A 22,091-nucleotide genomic window follows, 5' to 3' on the forward strand; every position below is an offset into this window, starting at 1 on the left:
ACTGCGGGGAAAAAAGGCTAACGGAATAAAGAGCAAAACTAATCTATTTTCGAGTATAACGTTCGTTTAGCAATGTTCTACGATGGATAAGACCGAAAAAGGAGAGGAAAAAAACTGACAAAATAATTAACCTATTATAAGCGGCCTTCACAATTAAAATTAACATTAAACAATTAAATAGTAGTTATATGAAATCTGACATATGATTTGGAATTCAGACTTATTTTGAAAAACATAAAAACATTTTTAAAAAATTATCAAAACCGGTAGGTATAGTCAGATTTTTTTTAATGGAAATATTAAATTGAGCTCAATAAATTTATAAAAACTATGATCAATATAGCACAAAGTTATTCAGCATTTCTAATTTCAAACAGAGAGGAATGTTTTCTTAAAAAAAAAGCCAACCTAACAAAAGCTCCGATGTCAACTCATTCCAAAAGATTGCGCTCATGGGAAAATTAAACCTCAAGTTTTCAACGTTCTGCTGATTTTTTTGCTTTGCAAAATCCTAACAAAAAAAAAACATCGCAAAACAAAGAGATCCAACTGATGACGAAATGAAAAACATGGGAAGGACAGAAAAAAAAAGAACGCTTTTGAAGGGAAAACGGACTTTTTCCCTAACTCGAAACCCGGAAGACAATCTGTTGAAATTGAGGGTTTATTTTGTAAATTTCCCAGGATGAGTTTTTCCAATGGAATTCGCATTCCGAAGATGGAACCTGGACCAAGAAAGAAAAAGACACAACCAAAAAAAAAGGATTTCCCGATGATGGGATCCGAATGAACTCTTTCCCGATGTAAGTAGCTAGATTATTTTTTTCCTCGGCTGGCTCCAGTTGTTTGGTTGTTGGTTAGCCGAGGTCTTCTGGAAAATGGGCAGCCAACGACCCTCATAAATAATAAACAGAACAGAGATCTCCGACCGAAAATGTTGGCGAATGTTTTCACCGCAAAAACACCATGTGGTGTAGGTTTTTTTCTTGTCTTTTAGCTATCTCTCTACATCCCATCCAGTAGTCAGTTGATATTTTCTTTTTCCATCGGATAAACGACACATGAATAAACACTTAAAATGAAATTTTCATTCGTTCCGAATGAATACAATGAGAGTAAGGTTTTTTTTATCCATTTTGTCCGGCATCCTCGATGGGAGCCCAAAATTTTGGGAGCAGATGTTCCTGAATGTTGGATTTATTTTTTCTTCAAGTTTCCTTGCGTCAATCAAATTCATAGCAAAGGAAGCGATTTTGTGGCGCTATCTATCATCAATTCAACACATAAAAATTCTACAAATAAAGCGGGTAAAAATTGAGATTGAATTCACTAAAAAATACAAGGGGGAACATCATTCTTGGTATTGAACTCATCCCGAGCTCAAATCATTCACTTTATTTTAACAAGAATTTAATTTTTAAATTTTAAAACTGAATTAGTTGGAGTTAGTTGATGATAAGTTGATAAGCAAAAACTCAAATAAAAACTTAGGAAAATATTTTTGGTACCTTTTTCTAATAAATCTTGAAAAAAAAACTTTCGGACGTTAACAAAATCTATCCATAGCATCAACCTTAAATTTATCGAGAATATTTTTTCGTCCTCTTTAAAAACTAGAAACTAATCTAGACTAGCTGTAATGAAGCGAGTCTTATATAAGCCTTTTTCAGGTTTTAAAGAACTCGATAGCAAATTTTCAATAGAGTGAATTCGCCAAATGTAAACTAACTGAGTTTTTAGCTAAATGAAAAAGTATGTTCGAAAACCTAAATTTTGCTTAAACAAAGTTAGGATATTTGGTTTTCGAGAAATTAAGAAAACAAAATAATATTTTTGCTGGAAGCGTATCGAGCTGTCAAACTTTGAACGCGTTTTTCTCGAAACAGCGATGTTGGCGCATTCACCATACTCAAAATTCGATACCGCACTATATCTCTGAATAACATTCTTAAAAAAAACTCCCATTAGTGTTATAACAAAAAAAAAACTGATAAGGATAGTTGTTTGTTTTTTAGATATGCTACTTTTCCGCGTCTGTACCGAATCTAAAATCTTGAACAAATAAACTCTGCGTATCGAAATACGTTTACGGTTCCACTTGAAAAAGTCAAAATAATTTAAAATTATAAGCTCTCATGAAAAAAAAATCTAATCGTTTATCAGAAAGAAAATTTTGAGCATAACAGAATTTCAGTTCTTCTCATCTGCTGAATAAACCTCCAATTAACTAGTCTGGAAAAGTTCTCTAGGATTTCAAGAGAACCATAGTTTTTATAACTCTCAGTTTTCTCTTTTTTTCCAAAAGAATCTGATCTGATCTGATTTTATTATTCTTATTTTCATTGTTGAACATTAATCACAGTGTCGATTTTGATTGCATTTTACAGCCCCATTGATGAAAAATAGATATGTTCTGTTGGTAAGAGCATTCAAATATTTGAAGATTATAGATGGATTGAAAAAAATTATAAGAAAAAATAACAGGTTTTGGAAATGAGCGAAGAAAAAACATCTCTGGGCGAAGAAAGAATTTATAAGAAGCGAACGTTGGATTATTATAAATTATTAGACCAATTTGAACCGATAAAAAATGATGTGTCGATGGCTTATTTAAATATGCATGTCGTATTTGCATTTGTTCCTCAATTATTCGGACAAGTGATTTCGACAACATTGCTCAATATCTCAATGCCAAAATCTTATACAAAACTTCGAATTTCAAAGCAGTTCATTCACTTTTTAGTTATTTCAAATTGCAAAAATAAACACGAAAATACACACAGAAAATTTCATTTTAGTCATTGAAATTCAATGACGATTACGATTCTAACACTGGAGAGGACAGTGATCTCCAAAAAAATCCTCACTTTTAGTTTACGCTGTGGTTGACTAAAAGACTTTCATGTGAGGGCCTCAAAACCAAACGGATAGAAGTCACCAAATTGTCGATTTTGTGTTGAGGATGCGAATTTCAAACTAAATTAGATGATTTTTTCAAATTTTATGAATTTTATTTACATTTTTTACGTTCGAAAGCTAAATACAAATTTTAGAAAAATTAGTGGAAAATGGCCAAATTGGAGTGATGAAAAACAGTTGAAATAAAACGGAATGTTCCCATAGAATGGTTCAACACTTTTTTTCCGTCATTGACAAGAAAGTGAGGCAAATAATGTCACAGTTCGGAGAATCAAATATTTCCAAAGAAATTTACTCAAATCTGGCCTAAAAAGCTGATCAAAATATAGTTCTTTACCATAGACTTGGGAAGCTTGGAAATTTTTCAAAATTTTCTTCAAGGGGTAGAAACACTTACTGTGGTACGGAATAAAAGTCTGATAGTTAGGTATTTGTAAAATTTTCGAACGTTCTGACTAGCTACAATTCAATGGCTAACCAAAAAAACACTGTTTTATGTTTCGAATCACTTTGATCACCTAACTAATTCTGAGTTCGATCTCTGCCACATTAGGAGAGAATGAGGATACCTGATCCCTGGGAATTAGACTAGTTCACCTTTTTTCGCAGATCAAAGCCGTACTCATATGGATTGTTCCTCATGCACTTCAAGTATTTCTGCCAAATTTGAGATATTTTGAACTAGTCTCTGTTCTGCGCAATGAGTTTTTATGAAAAAAAAGTCCATTTTGCTTGAAATATATCTTACGAGAGTTCTAGCAAGCCACTATTAATATAAAACGATAATTTAATGATGCATGGTGGTTGATATTATTAGCATTTTTATGGACCTGACTTAGATAATCGATCAAAACAAACCAAAAAAATTTAAAAAATCATTAACAAATGTGATTTGGAGATCTTTTTTTACCACTTTGAAACGTTTTTCGAAGGCCACATGGAAGAAATAATATTAAAAATATCTATTCCAATAAGTCAATCTTTACAGTTTTATATGAACTTCATAATGCCAATACTCAAAGCAATACTAAACTCAATTTTTTTTTTAAGTTTCACAAAATTTATGTTATTTATGTCAAAAAGATGTACCTATTCCTCTTCTGGATGAATCTTGGTCATCGGTTGCCACGAAATTACTAATATCCAGTTATTACATGTTCTTATTCTAATTTGATTTTTTTTAGAGAGGATTTTAACCGACATGGTCATTCTTCCTCTGATTACATGTTAAATAGGACTCAAAATACTGAATTTTTATAAAAAATAAAAAATGGCGCCTTATAGTATGCAATGATTATAGAATAGTAGAAAATTTTTAGAGTTCTCTTTTAATGACTCTTACAAACTGTTAAATGAGAACTAATGAGGCAAAAAAAACTTATTTTGCCACCTTAGTCAGTTTTATTTTCGGATTTTGCTAGATTTTTGCCTAGGGTCAGGGCACCCTTAATTGAGGATCAAATCTTCCTAAACTTAAAACATATTACGTCTCTCGAAAAAGTTTATAGTTCATTTACGGGGTCATGTTTTTTTCTAATTTTTTAAGCATATAAATGCGAAATTACACGCTGTCAGAAAATGCAAAAGCCGGCGAGTTGCTAATTTTTTTTTTCCAAATCGATATGATGAAAATAATGAAAGGGGACCAAGTATCTCCATTCTTCCCTATTGTTTGAGATAAATTCATCATACCATTCAACTATTAAAGACTTTAAATACCAGCTGCAATCGTTTCTTGTTCTTTTTTAAATAAAAAATTTGAGCCCGCAACGCTTATATTTAAAAATGCATTATTATGTTGCATACATTTAGGGGTAAAAAACATGGATTTGTCAAATAAAAACTATCATCAAAATACCAACAAAATTAGGAATGTTTGCAACTTGCTAGATATAAATAATATCTCTGATGTTTTTTTTATTCCAGATTAAACTGAGTATTTTCGAACGAAAAAGGTACCTAAAGCTTAGTTCTTTTAGAAATGGGACAGTTACGAATGCGTTTATCTCAAAAACCTTTCGTTTGATCTAAAAACTTTCTATGAAGGAAATGAAGGTAATCTCATGGTCATTCATGAAAAAATTTGAAAAAAAATTATTTATAGTATTTTGTAAGAAAACATTCTACTTTATTCTTGGTACCTCCCATCGGCTAGCGCACACTTTTTTCAGTCATGATAATGATCAGTTTTTCAAACTAATACTTCGTCTAATCTGTATTTTAGGTGGCTACATTTTCTTCCTTCAATTTCTGCTTCTTTTCTGACCAATACTTCTCCTTTGAATGAAACTAAGGGCAATTTAGTGGATACAGCTGTTTCAAAATTAACAAATTTGATTATTTTTGAGCCACTTTTTGAGCGTTTTTGATGTTACTTCTGCTGGCAAAATCTGGCAATAACGAAGTAAAACCATCATGAGATTAAACTTAAAGTATAATCGGTTGGTATAGATCGTAGTTCGCGAAGGGTACATAAAAAATTATTCTTTTTGGGCTTTTAATAACAGCGAGAACCATAATTTTCGTTTTAAATATTGTCATTTATTTCCACAGGAGCCAAAATTCTGGCAAATCATAATATTTTATGCAAAATAACCAGCAAATACATACTTTAATATACTCGGGACCTTGCCACAAGCAGACATAGTAAGTATAGGATTCAAAGTCTGGAATTTGTTTAAAATAGGGTATTTCATGCGTTTTGTCGTTCATCAACAATCATCTGTCCCATAGCCTCGGAACCGGCAATACAGCTTACGAGCTCTGGAACTAGCAAAAAGTTGTTGTTTGAGGTTAGGTTTGAATGACTCATTATCAAGCAACATTTTCAGCTTTTCGGAGAAAAATAAAATTTGGAAATTTCAGTGATCTACCCATAGTTTTTCGCTTATTGAAAATTAAAAATACTGGTATGAGACTTGACTTCCCGAATGACCCTTAGCCGGAGATGCCGATCATATGCTTCACTCCAATGCTTGATTTGAACTTTGTGGACATTTTTGACAGTAATTGCATACTTTTCCACCACTCACATACGGTAATTCTTCGAATAATCAAAGGTTTTGTCAGCTATCAATTTGATAATAATGGATTTTGAATGAAACTGTGCAAAATTATTTTTTCCTTTTTCTCTTGCATCGTAAATATCTCAAAAACGCATAAATTTTAAATTTTGAAAAAAAATAGGTCGGATAATTCTTTTTACAAGCAACAAAATGCTGCCAAAATTTTGAACGTCCGATTACTAGTAAACAAGCTATTAGATTAAGAAAGTGTCCCATTTCTAAAAGAACTAAGCTTTAGTTCGTTTTCAAGCACTTCGCGCCTAATCCAGAAAATTTTTCTGTAACTTTTTTGCTTAAAAATGCATACACAAATAATAATAAAAAAATGTGATTTTAAGATTACCTAATTATTTGGGTTTAAGTTCATTTATGTTAAAAGTTATTCATTTAAAATCGTCTCTTTTGAAATTAAGTCCTAAAAGTGTTCAGTTTTTTAGAAGCTTTAAAAAAAATGAGGGACTTCATTTATTAGAAAAAATACAATATAAATATCGTTAAAAAAACCAATAAAATATTCATATCTCCAGCTTAATTTTCATGAATCTGAACGTACAAATTTTGTTTATCAACAATAAGTAACCATTAAAATTTATTTCATTATTAAAATCCTGTGAATTTTTTTTTTGAATTAAGATTTTTCAAAGAACGAAATCTTGAATATGAGTCCAGATCTAATTTCATAATAGTGGCCATCACCTGTTTGGTGTATTGTTTAGCGTTGTTTTGAATTTTAATTCCGAAATTGAATAAAATTTGGGAATTCCTAAATTTCCTGAATTAGAATCGATTTCAGAATCTAAATTCCAAACAAAATTTCCCAATAATTATGAACCACGGCATTTTATAACACAATCCTCAACCAGATATCTTTCATTTGATTTTTTAATCTTTGATTTTCTATGTGAATTCTTCGTTCAATTATTTATAAGTAACTAGCTGACCCGGTGTGCTTTGCTACACCTTTCAAAATCAAATGATATTTTAAAAAATTATTCAAATTTTTATTGTTTTTTATTATTATTTTTTAAATCAAATTATAACATAACCGCAACCGCTATAAAATGAGAGCTGCAGCTGGAGTTTCAAATTACAACGCAAAGATAACTTAAACTAATATTCTGAATCTTGCTCTACAAATTTGTGTTAATGATTTGATAATTTCAATCTGTCTGAAATGTCTCAAATTAATCGATCGCAAACAATTTTACTTATATAATATGGTTGTTTTTTCTTAATATGTTCTGGATTCATGCTAAAAAACTGATCAGAGAGCCCTCTCCCCTGTCCATCCCTTCACCCCCTGCTGAATGGAGGTTGTGATCTTTAATAATCAAACCCAATTTTTTTCGTTCCCAAAAATTCTCTCATATCAAATATAGTTCCATTGGTTCATAAGTTTTTAAGACCCACAACAAAATGTATATGGAGCCTCATCCTTTCTTCCCCTCTCTACACTGTAAAGCGTAAAGGTCTATAACAATCGTAGAAACATATCTCGTAATCAAGTACCTTCCATGCCATACTTGTCTTCATTTGATGGCATCATTATCATAAATTAAGAATTTATGCTATCAAAATTGTATTGGGCTCACCTCCCTTCTCCTATGTACCTACTCACTGAAAGGAGGATGGTGTGTCAGATAATCGTAGAATCATACCAACATGATTTTCCATGTTAAGTTTTGTCCATTTCTCGGATTTTGTGAAAAAAAAATTAAATATAAGCTTCCTCTTCCCTTCCAATAATCCCAATTCCATCATCCTACTGCAAGAAAGGTATTGTTTCACATAGAAAAAGTATTTTTCGTACTCAAATACTTTTTGATGCCAAATTTGGTTTATTTGTTCGATTAATTCTCGAGTTATGCAGAAAAAATTGTATGGAAGCTCCTCTTTCCCCCTTTCTTGTATCCAAATATCCTTACATGCCAAATATGGTTATATTTGCTCGATCAGCTCTCCAGTTAGACTAAAAATTGTAAGGGAGATCTCTCCTCCCCCTTTTCATCCACCTCTTTGAAGGAGTGAGGGATACCAAATATTCATAGAAGAATTTCTCGTACCAAATATCGTTCCATGCCAAATTTGGTTCCATTTGCTGTTGTAGTTCTCGAGTTATGCAGTAAAAATTGTATGATACTTCCCTCCCTCTTTCCTTTCTCCCCACTGGAAGAAGGAAGTGATCTCAAACAATCATTAGAACACGTCACGTTCCCAAATACCCGCCCATGCCAAATTTGGTTTCATTTGCTTTATTGGTGTTTGAGTTATGTAAATAATTATAAAAGAGGCCCCCTCCCCCCTTTATATCTCCCTACAGAAAAGAGGAATGGGTCTCATAAAATCATAGAAATATTTTTCGTATCCAAATACCCTCCCATGCCAAATTTGGTTCCATTTGCTTTATTAGTTTTTGAGTTATGTGAAAAATATGAAAGAGGCCCCCTCCCCCTTTCTACTAAAAAAAGGGAGGGGTCTGAAATAACCATTGAAATATTGTTCGTGTCCAAATACCTTCCCGTGCCAAATTTGGTTCCAATATCTTGATTAGTTTTCGAGTTACATGAAAAATTGTAAGATAGCCCCCCTCCCCCCTTCCTATCACCCCACTGAGAGGAGAGAGGGGTACCAAATATTCATAGAAATATTCCTCGTTCCCAAATATCACCCCATTCCAAATTTGATACCATTTGCTTGATGCGTTCTCGAGTTATGCAAAAAATTGACTTTTGCTTGGGAGGCCCCTCCCCCTCTTCATGAGAAAGGGAGGGGTCCCAAACCATAATAGGAACCTTCCCCGGCCTCCAACACCCCCACCTGCCAAGTTTCGCGCAAATCGGTTCAGTAGTTTCCGAGTCTATAGGGAACAGACAGACAGACAGACAGACAGACAGACAGACAGACAGACAGAAATTCATTTTTATATATATAGATTCATCTAGTGAAGCTGGTTGAAAATCCCGAATGATCTTTTCATATTCCGGAATGAAGAGTTTCGAATATGGAAAATTAATCTCATTTTAGTTTTAAATGCAAAACGAAGATTCGAATCAAGATTTTGTCTTAATGATGACTCGAAATGAAAGTCAAAAATAATAAACTGGAATCAGATTCCACAACCTGGTCACAGGCAACAAATTTTGATTTTTAATTTTTATAAAAAAAAAATTGGAACCAGAAAATCAGAAATAGTTCCTTTACCCACCTTTACCCACCAGATATTTTTTCGCACTTATCCGAGCAGGACAAATCCAGCCTATTTTTTTATAAACTTTGCAAGTCCGGGCATTTGATTAGAAAGTTTATAACACAAATCTGGCCATTATGCAGGCAAGTTTTGGAATTCTTCAACTAAAATCAAGAAAAAAATACTCGATAAGTTGTTTTTGTTTCATAGAGCACATCAGCCAGAAGATTTGAATGAACAACACGAATTCAAATTTTTGCTTTGGTTTTGCAAATAAGGTTGATAGGACATCAAATTTACGTAGTCAGAAAAATTGTTGGTTCTACCAGAGTTATTTTCAAATTGGCAAAAACACGCAATTTTCATCCTACTAAGAAAAAGGGGAAGGTGCATCGAACTTTGTTTTTTTTTTATGAAGAATCAAATGAAAACGTTGAAAATTTATAAATTTGTGATGTCATAGCGCATAAAGCACCAATTGCAGTATTTGTTGGTTTTGTTTGAATTAAATTTTACATTTTCTCTGTCTAAAAAGTTTTTAAAGAATAATCATAAGGGTGCTGCATACATTTAGGGATAAAAATTACTAAAATCTTCTAGCTGTAATAATAAAAATTAATATTTGGATGCATGAAATTTCGAAATAAACCAACGCGTGATGCAAAACAATCATATTAGAGTATATGGAAAAGGAAATTTAATAGGTGAATTTATGATTTTCATTTAGAGGCATTTTAGCTCAATTTGGTTACTGAATTACAAAAATATTTTCTAGAAAAAAATTGATGATTGTCCGAAATTTTTTTTTACACCAACAGTGTTGGTGTAGGATAATAAAAGCAATATAAAGTTTGTGGGTGTAAAATTATGCCAATTCGTCAAACTGGGTAAAGTTTTATACGGCATCGAAAAATGTAAAAAAATCGTACATCCATTGCTTAATTTTTTGGATTTTCTATGACAATTGAAAAATTGAATAAGTGTTATGGTATACAGTACCGTTCATAATTGTATAGAAATTGGAAGCACGCGCACTCCCACTTCGGCTTTGAACTTCCATAACTTTTTACTCTGATGATATTTTTTGATCAAATTTTTTGCGTTGGATAGATCAACTATCACACTACTATATCACAAAATTTGAGCTTTCTGGAGTTTGTGTGGCCTGAGATACAGTAATTCTAAGAAAATCGGACTTTTTGGACTTTTCTCATTCAAACTGCAATATCTCTGATACTACGCTACATTTTTTATTGAAATTTTGCAGAGTGATTGTTGAAATATAAAGCTAGCAAGTCTGAAGTTTTCGAAAAGTTCTATCGATGAGATCGAAAGTTACGCGAGGTGCAATATTTCAGGCATGAACCTAGAAATGTGATTTCTATAGAATTTTGGACGATTCATGAGAACAATATCGTTTTCATCGAACAATCAGACAAAAATGTCTGGCGAAAGCAATAAAGGATAAATTATCCATTTGTGTTTTGAAATCAGAATCTTGTGATATCGTTTTGATTTTTTGGTTGAAATAGATTTACTGGTTGTTAAACAGAGAGCATGATTTTCCTATGGAAACATTCGTCCAAAATTCTATAGAAATCACATTTCTAGGTTCATGCCTGAAATATTGCACCTCGCGTAACTTTTGATCTGATCGATAGAACTTTTCGAAAACTTCAGACATGCTAGCTTTATATTTCTACAATCACTCTGCAAAATTTCAATATAAAATATAGCGTAGTTTCTGAGATATTGCAGTTTGAATGAGAAAAGTCCAAAAAGTGATTTTTCGTAGAATTACTGTTTCTCATGCCACACAAACTCCAAAAAGCTCAAATTTTGTGATATAATAGTGCGATAGTTTATCTATGTAAGGCAAAAAATTTGATAAAAAAATATCATCAGAGTAAAAAGTTATGGAAGTTCAAAGTCGAAGTGACAGTGCTCGTGCTTCCAATTTCTATACAATTATGAACGGTACTGTACATATGTTGCATTTAACCCTGCTGTTGCATGATGCTCTGTTTGACGATGCCTTTTTCAATTAACTTCTTTTTGCTTCATTTAAATGCCCCTCATGTTTTTGAGTCGATTATTTTCAACCAAATGTATAATGCAAAAAATCTTCTTTAAGTATGTGTCTCTTGTCTGTCCCAAATTTCAAGAGTTCGGCACCGAACATTTTGCCGGCCGAATATTCCGTACTTATAGCACCCGGTAAATTGTGAAAGTCTCCTTATTCCTTTCCGTCATGATATGCTATAGACTATATAGATAATCTTAAAGTTAAAAATTGAATGTAGATTTTCAATGCCTCCGAACCAATCGTTAACAGAATCTTCCAAAATTTCAAGCCTTTGGTGAATTTATGTTTTATCTGAACTTTTTGAAAGATTTTTCCAACAGTCATTGGATTGTTTCCCAACTTCATCTTTTTCTACTGCCCCCAGAAAGTATAACCGATTACTCCCAGATCGCCAACCGATGATCCCACTTGTGCCAACGCCGGTTTAAAAAAAACAACATCACACAAACGGGCACTGAAAGCTTTACCATATCCCAGTTATTATCTTCATGGTTCATCTCCTGCTGTTTGGCTGGATAGCGCTCTCTCGGAATAGCATATCCGTAAAGGTTGCGCCGACTAGCCCTCGTAGGTTGAAGGTACATATCCGTCCCCAATTCCGGGACCGGAAGCTTAACTTGCTGTAGTCTTGGGCTTTAGAACTTGTCGACATCGGTTCAGTCTTTTTTTACTCTTAAAAGTGGAGGATTTTATTCAGGGATTTTTTTTCTAGTTCGGTACTGTCTCTTCCTTCTGGATTCCCTAAAGGCGCACACACATCCTGCGGCCTTTGGCGGATTGTTGAGTGTAGCCTTAGCTCGAGCAGCAGGTGGCATTGGCTCACTGCTGGAGTGTTATGGCTGCTACAGGACTCATCATCACACGTGTCCGGACGGGCTGCAGCATCCCAGCACACGTGCCCAAAGATGTGAGCAACTCACAATGAGAGTCAGAGCCATGTAAGCGGCAAGCAGCAAAAAAAAACAGCCAACAACTCAGGGAACATTCTGCAGATTGCAACAGGCTGGGAATTTATGCAAGCAGAAGAGGAACTTTCATGTTGGTATACCTACATACATCTTTTTTTTGGCAATGAAGCACTCGTACAAAGCAACATAACAGCTAGCAGTTGTTGTCTGTCAGCAAGAATTTGTGTGTTTTCCGGTCGGAAAATGTCGGGCAGAGGGAGTGCGGGAAACTTGCTTTATGATGTATGTTTTTTGGCATTTGAAGTTCCCTGCTTCTGTTACAGGTTCAGGTACGTTTTCTAGTTTGAGGAGTTTTGTGGACCAGAAAGCTAATTAATCTGAACAACTTACAAGTCGTACTGCAGAAGTTTAAATTAGGGATTGGTTTTTAACGAATCAATATCTGGCATTTTAAACAATACACTCAAGGTACTAGACTAGTTTAAGTTATCGTAAAAATTAGTGATATAAACGAAAAAACAAAAATTTATGAGATTTAAGTTTTCTGCAAACTATCTCTTAATTCGTTTTCCATCGGAAGCTGAAAATAAAATCTTCGTGATGAATTTTAAATTGGTTTCAGAAGATAACGACTTCTTACTTTTACCATTTTTTTTGTATCGTTTATTTTTAGAGGGATTAACCTTAAGTTTTCACCCTCGTGTTTGGAAAATAACGTTTCTACAATTTTTCATCAAATTTCACTGTACAATTCACTTATTTTTAGGAATCTTATCATTTTTTCTTTACTTTCTGTTTCGTTTTGCAGTATCATTTCTAGTCCTCCTTCCGGTAATATACTCTGTCTTATTGTTGAATATTTTCGGCATTCCAAAAGTAGATGTTTCACAGTAATCATTACACCACAAGTTAACCATATGGGTGTCTCCTTTCCTTCCAGTGTATGTTGGTGAGTTATCCTAGTGTGACCAGTTCTGAGCCTGGTCAATATTTTCTGCTCCTTCCTAGTTCCAACGTCAGTCCATGATTTTATAAACAGTATCCGAAAAAAAAAATCCGATTTTATAAATATTATTTCACCAAACTGATGCAAGGCTTTCCCAAGGAACCATTTAAACTATTTATAGTGTCCGTTATTTAAGAGCATAGGCAATTCAATAATAGCTCCACGTAACGTCCTTTAAAACTAGAAAGCTCATCGTGTTTTCTACTTTTGAATAAATGCCTTGAAACAATAATTGTTTTACCATCACGTGCAAACTTCGCGAAACAGTTAATCAACTAATCGAAAATTTTAACTCTGATAAGAATTGTTAAATACCAAATTCAATTCTCAATTTGTTCAATAATTCTATCGCCAACTAAAATTCACTGTTTTGGAAAAAAATATGAACAAATAAATGTGTGTCATACTTAGTGTTTAATCGAAAGCAGAATAAATATTTTCTTCATAACATCAACATAAATATTTCAAATTTAGAATCCAAAATTTAAAAAAAAATTAGACAAACAAAATAAAACTTACATTACATGGAGATACAGATACCAAAGTTCAAATTTTATCCAGAACCACAATTCAGTTTCTCAAATTCAAATCATATTTTCAAATCAAATTCAGACACATTCTTTATCAAAATGTTTTTCAATTAACGTTTTAATTTATTGTGCCATAAATTTCAATTGTTATGGCTATTACAGGTTCTACTTAAAAAAAAATTCTCATCAGAATAAGTATAAAAACAAAAAACTTTCTGTTAAATACTTCTAAATGTGACAAAAGTTGAAAACCAAAATTTGAAATAGAGATAAGATGTTTAAAACACGGAATCAGTTATAAATTAATTAATTTAGTAGTTAAAAAATCAGATAGAGAGTCCAACTTAGTTTACATAGTAGATATCTTCAAAAATTATCTCGAGTTCTCAATACTAAGAAAAATCATCAAAGTGGGGGAACAACACAAGACTTGAAAATCTCAATGAATTTAACCTCGTTTTGAAATCTAAGAAGACAAGATTAAAAAAAGAAATATTTATTTTTAAAGAAATAAATTCGTTATTTAACTACGAGAATGTTTTTATGGTGAACAAAATTAGAGAATGGACGGTCAATTGAAAAATGATATGCTGAATTCAGGTTATTTACTTTAGCAAAAATTAATGATGTAGGGTGCTAACATAAGGTTGCCAAACTGCCCGGTTTTATCCGGGTTTGCCCGGATGTTTTGAACCAAATTTGGGAGCAGTCCGGCCCGGCCCGGTTGCCGGATTTCATTGAAAAATGCCGGATTTTGCCCGGACTAATTTACTTTATTTGGCAAATCATACAAAAAAAAAACAACAAACGACTCAAAATCGAAATATTTTGAGCAATTTTTTTTAATAATCATGAAAGGTTTTTTGGAAACCCTTAAATGCGATACAAAATCTATCGATGAATTTTAATGAAGAATTTTTTTTCTTGCTTTTTGTTGAGCTATTTCAAGGTTTTGAGAAAATTTGATCGGATTTTATCGGGATTTATGGTCGTTACTAGCGAAATCAAATGCCCGGATTTGCCAGGTTTTTATAAAAAAAAACTGCCCGGTTTGTCCGGTCCGGATACGTGCAGAAAAATACTGACAACATTATGCTTACAATAATTTTGAATTATTTATACATATACTTATGCTTTTAAAGTAAGCATTCTAGTCTGCCATTTGTATTTATGTTATTTCCAGCAAAGCTCTATAAAACTCACAATTTCAAATGAATTTTTTTTTCATTTTCTTAGATTTTTTATTCAATTTCTAAGATACTTAATTTTTACCCTGATAATAGCCGGTTAAAACTCTGGAGTTTTTATAACAAAAGATATTTTATTTAATTTAAGTAAACAGCTTTCTATAAATTGCATATTTGTAATGCATAATTATATATGAAAATAATGTAAGTTTTAAGTTATCTTAGAACTTCACATGACATTGGTACTGAATGAAAATGAGAAATGTTTTTGCCTTTCTTTCAGAAAGGTATAGTTATCGGTCGATTTGTGAGATTCTTAATTATGGCTCTTAGATATACCTTTATAGGTACCTATCGAATCAGCTCGACGAGTTCTGATGATGTCTGTGTATTTGTGTGTATTTGTGTGAATTTTTGTAAACTTTGTTCTCGACGTTTTTGTGAAACTGAGCAGTACAATAAAAATGATTTTTATCTTAAAAAATTTGATTTTTTTTCTTCTACAACCTATAAAAGAAAGAAAAAAATACAAAATAGTTTGAAAATTGTTTTATTCATAGTAAATATCAAAAATCATCACTCCAAAAACGTGTCAATTTGGCTTGCTAGCCACAACTAGCAATCACTAAAATAAAGATTGTCATATATACAACGTCATGTACACGATGGGCGCGCTCGCTACACGATGGCCGTGCTCCTCTCCCACTCATGAAGTCTTCATGACGACAAAATGAGCGCTAGGAAGGAGTAAGAAATCATACATCTTAAATTTTAAATTTTGTACCAGCTCAGTGATAACCGAACCGGTCTCAAAAACTCAAAGCCGAAGCTTCTAAACCATATTGTATTAATATGGAGTTTCATAAAGGGGTTCAACCCCGGATTCGCCACATCAAACCGATGGGTGTAGGGTTCAATACCGCATTTTTCTGCAGCGATGGCTGGCTTCGATACGTCGAAGCAAGCGTGAATCTGTTAAATAATTTTGTAGTATGTTTTAAAAAGGGCGAACGCACCAAATGTAAACAAACCTAGCGTAACATTTCATAAGGGCGAAACTATCAGTTAGCTCGAAATAAAACGCTTTTGAAACTTCGGAAAATCTTATCAAATCCTATTTAAAAAATCGACGCTATCTATTGGCCCTACCCGGATAAAAAAAAATCCCATTTTTAATAGGCGTAACTTCGCGTTCAAACGAAAATGCATCAACAAAAAGTTTCACCCAATTTAATTTTATCAACTGTTTTAAAGTTTAAAGTGATTTTTTGTACAGACGCGTTAATTTCAATATGTTGAATTCCCTGGACTTTTAAGTATTTCTGATTTTAAATTTAATTTAAAAACATCGGGTCCAATAGTGAGTTTCAGAATTCAGATTAAAATCCAAAAATTCAGATGCCATCCAGCGCTAGACGATTTTCAAAACAAATTTACAAAACCGACATAATGGACAAAAATGTCAAAATAGTCAATTACTACAAAAATGACAATTGTTTAAGTTTTCTTAATTTACAAAGTGAATCGAATTCACATAATTGACAAAATTGATAAAAATTACAAAATAGACAACATTCTCAAATTTTTATCAAGTTTTAACAAACCTGACAAATTTAGCAAATATAGGAAAAGTTGACAAAAATTGACCAAAATGGACCAAATTTTGAATGGATTGACATAAATGATAACATTTACAAAATTGACAAAACTGGATAGATAAAATGAATATAAATCATAAAACTTAATATGCAAAATTGACAGAATCAATATAGGATCAATATCGAGAAAAATTAAACAAATTTACAAAACTGACATAATTTACAGAAATTTCAAAATAGTCTATAATTACAAAAATGACATAATTGTTAAAATCGTCAAAAATTACAAATTGGACCAAATTTGCATAGTTGACAAAATTGGTAAGAAATTCAAAAAAAAAAACAAAAATGACAACATTCACCAACTTGATAAATTTTACAAACCTGACTAACTTTACAAATATGGCAAAAATGTGCCCTTTTCAAAAATCTTCACTGTACAACTTGGGTGCGAAGTGCACGCAAGTTTTTGCACTTACTTGCACGCAAGTTTTTGCACTTACTTGCACACAACTTTTGAGGCGCAAGTTTAACACGCACCCATTTTAACTCACCGCACTCAAAGTGTAGGGTGCAAGTTCGAGCACGTGCTCGAACCCGGGTGATGCTGTCTTGGGGTAAAATATTTACCTTGATTTAGTTTTTGAGAAAATTACTCAATCGGCTAGTGGAGAAAAAAGTTATTAATGAAACATCGGTTTATTGTGCATCTCCCGAGCAAAATATTTCTTAATCTCATTCACGCTTGAGGCTCAATCTCAACGCCATCTGATGGTCGGATTTAACTTGACTAGGATAGTGACCTTCTGGTAAGCCAACGATTAATTTTAGCTTTGAACGGGTTAGATTTACCATGCACAGCAAAAAAAAATGTAACGATAGACGATGTAATTTCTGGGGATTACGGATTTCTGTTGCAATAATACATCTAAATGATGTACACTACTCGAATACGTCGTGAAGTGTAATATCACAACCTTCTATGTGATATCGCATCAAGTAGTCAATGTTTTCCTTTGTTGACGTTCAAATTTGATTACATTTCAAAAATTAAGAAACGGATTACGGACCTCAGCTGTATTTGTTTGGCTTGTAAGTACTACCAAAATTAATCAAAAATATAAGCAAACCCACAGCTTGAAAAATAATTTCATAATTTTTCATTTTTTAGGAAATTTGGCCCATATGGATCAGAGGTACGAAACATATTCTTTGTCTCCAAACAGCCGGGTACATCAAGACAGTGTAAAATTAGGTACCTTTTGCGACTCAAGTTATGTGCAGGTATTTGATGTAATATCACACTACTTTTTTTGCTGTGTGTTTATTCTTCCTGTACTAAGATTAGTAAATCTATTTTGCACTGTGGTTTGCTAAACCATTTGAAAATTCTTATATAACTATTATCGTGAAGTAATCATAACTACGGTTGCCGGAAAAAATTCTATGTTTTAAAACAAAGTTCTGTAGTTCTGATATTTGACTTCAAAATTCTGTGACAAGATTCTTTAACGTTTAAATACGATTTTCACTGAAGAACATGTCCTGTATGCTTATTTTTACAATAAATATCATAGAAATCAATAAACAGTGTTAACTTTATAACATTTTCATGAATTTGAGTCAGAAATCCTTAGTAAATATGGATATAAATATTTAATTGTTTGGAAAAGTATACAAAATTTCTAAAACCTGTAAAATATTGTATAATATGACACAGGATCTGTGACGAAAATATGCTCGAAATTTTCTAAAATTATAGATTATTCTGTGATTTCGGCAACCTTGGCCATAACTTCTTTTTTAACCGATTATGATAAATAATCACTTGAAATCATTGTTTCGTAACAACATTCAAGTTTTGTACAAAACAAAAATAAAGAATGTTGCTATCAAATCTAAAGTCATCAATAAAATTTCCGTCGATGAAATAAAATCCGATTTATATAGTTTTTTTTCGTTCATAAATTCATCATTATCAACAACACCATCTGTTAATCAAAAGCTAAAATGATGTTTAGATGATCAGAAACAAGTTTATTCACCTTCAACATGCAAAAAGAGGTTAAAAAATAATGTTTTGTAGTCCGAAAACTTTTAAATTTGATTACAAGTAGATACTATTATTTTTGAAATTTTCAAAATTTCCCAAACAATAAATCAGTTCGCTCTTTGTTGTATTATATCTCAAAATTTAACAAAATGAAAATAATTTAAACCGTTCATTTTAAAAATGAATATAAACTTTTTATGGTTTCAAGGTTTTTTCAATAATTTTATTTCAACTTTCATATAATTGATCAACACATTGAATTGATTTATTTCACTTTTATGTGAATCATTTAAAAATAAAAAGAATCATGAATAATTATAAATTAAACGATTCAATACATTAACGAAGTTTGAAAGACGATAAAAACATTTTTTCATGTACGACTAACCCAGTCTATAAATACTCGAATTACCTACTACGGCCTGTTATCAACTTTTGAGTATGATGAACATATTTTTCTATAAAGACATTGGGCAAAAAATCAAAAAAATAAATAGATGATACGAAACACAATAATAAAAACAATTTATTGTACTTGTTTTAAAAGGGGCTTGTAAAATGAAAATAAATGTTGACATTTTGAATTTTTAGTTGTTTTTCCATTTGTATCATTTTGATTCTTTTTTTTCATTTTTTATCATTCCAATTATGAAAAAAATTTCATGTTTTCTACTCGCCATGCGATGATTCATCAATTTTATTTTTCATTTTTAATGCCTCATAAAAATATAAACATTGTTTTATGAAATTTGCGAGCGAGAGTTGAAACGGCTATTCCCAAATATTTCATCAAACCACCGGTTTCTGAAAAACAAAAATTTTCGACCAATAAATTTTTCGTTTTTTTGCCAACGAACAAAAAAAAATTCATCAAGAATTTTAAAAACCAACCACATATATCTGAATCGGTTTTACCACCCCATCTCCAAAAATGTTAAAAAACGCAAAAAACAGCAGAGAAATTGAATAACATACGCACAAACGATAGAAAAACTAACTGAAGAATATAATTCATACCGCATTTAATACCCAGGCAGACACATTCAATCTCAGTTCTGCCAGCCACTTACTATGTGCTCGAGTTCAGGCTCGAGCAAAACCCAAGTACAAGCTTGTGTGCAAGTTCAGAGAAAGCGCCTGGATTTCCGCACTCAAGTTGAACTCAGTACATGTTTTCGTGAAGACTGGTGCCAGATTTTTTTGTCATAAATCAGGACATAACAGATTTGTTCGTAGTTTTTATAGTTCAATTACAAATTCGATTGTGATTTGAGATTTTTTTGATATCAAGGATAATTCAGTACATTTTGAAAACAAATTTTCCAAAATCAGGACAATTCAAAAGTTTTAGAAAAATCAGGACAACTTCTTGAAAGTCAGGACAAGTCCTGAAAAATCAGGACACCTGGCACTTCTGACGTGCATTACAATTGTTCAGTTGTAGTTGTTGTTTCTCTTGTGCTTATAGGTGCCATGTACTCAATGTACTAAATTTACAAAATTTACAAAATTCATAAAATTGACACAATTGACAAAATGGACAAAATTGTCAGAACTGACAAAATTGACGAAAATGATAAAATAGACATAATTGACAAAATGACAGAATTGAAAACATTTACATTTCAAAGTTGTCAAAATGTTAAATATCTATAGTTAATTCGATCGATTATTGTAAACTACGTCGATTCATCATATTTTAGTCTAGCAGTTGTAAATCTACTTTTTTTTATAATTTATTCGCTTCCTTTACTTGAGAGGTTGAATTATTTGAAACACATGATTAGGCATCTTTTTTAAAAAATTATACCCTTCATTTTTAGAGTTCTTCTATTTCATAGATATAAGATCATAATTACAATTATAATTATTTAAAAATACGTTTGTCCTATACAAAAATTTGAATCTTAATTTCTTAAATTCATTTAGGATTAACTTCGTTAGAAATACTTAAATCATTACTCAGAATTTATAAATCTATCATTAATTTATTACTTTGTGTCCTGTGTATCCAAATATAATTTATAGACTGTAAGAAAGGCTACAATCCACTGTTAAGTGTATTAAATCGGGTTTTTACGATGGTTATTGAAAATGTCTTAATATTCGATTTGGATTATCATTTCCATTACGATTTCATGTTAGCTGGGTAGATAAGCCCCTTTAGCTCTGCGGGCCTCATATAATTGAAAAATATTGAGAGCTTGCTCTGTACATTTTTCCCATTTTTTATTGTTTGCGAAGCTTTAACAGAAAAGGATATATTTATGAAAATGAAATACAATCCAAAAATTTTTTATTTGCATCTTGCTTTGTATTTATGAACATCAAACATGAAAAACTAGACAGAATTTAGAGCTGGGTAGTAAAATTCAACTCTCAGAAGACTATAACTAGATTTCGTCGAAAAAATTATTCATTTAAATGTCAAAAGCTTGTGAACGCTACTTATTTTCAACAATACTATTCTGCTGTTTTTTTTTTTATTTTCCTATCAAATTTATCTAAGGGAAACGGTAAATTTGTAATTTTTGGAAAATGGGTGGTCATTTTTATTATGTTTGGAGACCATAAAATAGACATTATGTCCAATGTAGTCACGTCGTTTGACACTTCTGGGTTGAATAAACCGATAATTTTTTAAATGCCTTGAAATGATTAACGTGCATACAAAAGTTGGAAGCGATAAATTATTTCGTATTGCGTGAAATTTTAATAATTTTTCAAATGGAGCAAAACTTGTCAAAACCAAAAACGAGTTTTTCCTCTAGAATCATTTTAAACAGTTGAAAATTATGAGTACATCAAGAAAAAAAATTAAATTAAAATGCGATTTTTCCATTTTCCATTATATGCTGCAAATTTGTTATTTTATGAAACGAAGAGTTAAGATGAATCTATATTAAGGTTGCCAGAACTATTTCAGCACGTATCCGGGCCGGAAAAATTCGGACTATTTTTTTCTTGAAACATGGCAAAATCCGCACAATTTATTTAGAAATGGTTGACCAAAACTCCAGGCAATAATAATAGCAAAGCAATTGCAAAAAAACTTGAAAAATGTCCATCAAAGTTATCATTAGATTTAAAATCGTATTTAAGGCTTCTCAAATTCTCGTTTTGATGCATAAATAAAAAAAATTGACAATACCATTTGGTTTGTATTTTTTTCCTTCTTCGCTTTGGTTAAAAAGGTGAATAAATCCGAGTAATTTTCAATGAAATCCGGAAATCCGAGCCGGACCGGACTTTTCCTAAATTTCGAATTGAATATCCGGCAAACCCGGATGAAACCGATTGCCCGGCAAGCTTAATCTTTACTCGATGTGACCTTTTGTGTGATGTTTTTATAGCGTTTTCGAAAATCTATTTTTTTTAATACTCCAAAAGAATTAGTTTTTTTTCTGGCCCGTCAGCCAATCTCATTTCAGAAATTTGGTCAGCCTATTGAAAATGTTGGCCACCCTTGTTGTAATTTATACAAATCTCGACAAAGCTAAGAAAAAGTCATTCCAGCCATAGCTAAATCCGTAACGTTTGTTTCAATGTAAA

At 31.9% G+C, this 22,091-nt stretch overlaps 1 protein-coding gene across 3 annotated transcripts in view; it reads right to left on the reverse strand.

Moving 5' to 3' along the window:
- The window catches only part of LOC129743935 (neural-cadherin), an 833,438-nt gene that overhangs the window by 571,645 nt on the left and 239,702 nt on the right, over positions 1 to 22,091 (reverse strand). The gene's annotated exons all lie outside the window — the stretch shown is intronic.

This window comes from Uranotaenia lowii, chromosome 2 (genome assembly GCF_029784155.1).
Source record: "Uranotaenia lowii strain MFRU-FL chromosome 2, ASM2978415v1, whole genome shotgun sequence".
NCBI lineage: Eukaryota > Metazoa > Arthropoda > Insecta > Diptera > Culicidae > Uranotaenia > Uranotaenia lowii.